Raw genomic sequence first — 458 nt, forward strand, 5'->3', positions numbered from 1 at the left:
CGTGGGGTGCTCCTGGCCATGGGGTGGGCCTGACCACAGCCTTGGGGTGGGCCTGGCCGTGGCTTGGCGTGGTTTTGACCGTGGCCTTGGTACGACCTTGGAATGCTCTCGGCTGCGATCCTGGCCAAGCTCCTCACCCGGGATTGGCGTGGCCTTGGCGTGGCCTTGGTGTGGCTTTGGCACGGACCCGTCCCTGACCTCGGCTCTGGCCTTGGTGTGGGGCTGACCATGGGCTTGGCCATGGCCATGAGGTGTCCTTGTCCTTGGCCACGCCACTGACCATGGCCGTGGGCTGTCCTTGGCCATGCCGCTGACCACTGACCATTGCCATGGGGGGTCCTTGGCCATGCTGCTGGCCATGCCACTGGCTGCTGGGCACTGATCGCTGACCACTGACCATTGCCACGGGCTGTCCTTGGCCATGCCACTGACCACTAGCTGCTGACCATTGCCATGGG

The sequence above is a fragment of the Corvus brachyrhynchos genome, unplaced genomic scaffold (assembly GCF_000691975.1).
Source record: "Corvus brachyrhynchos isolate BGI_N302 unplaced genomic scaffold, ASM69197v1 scaffold869, whole genome shotgun sequence".
Taxonomy (NCBI): Eukaryota; Metazoa; Chordata; class Aves; order Passeriformes; family Corvidae; genus Corvus; species Corvus brachyrhynchos.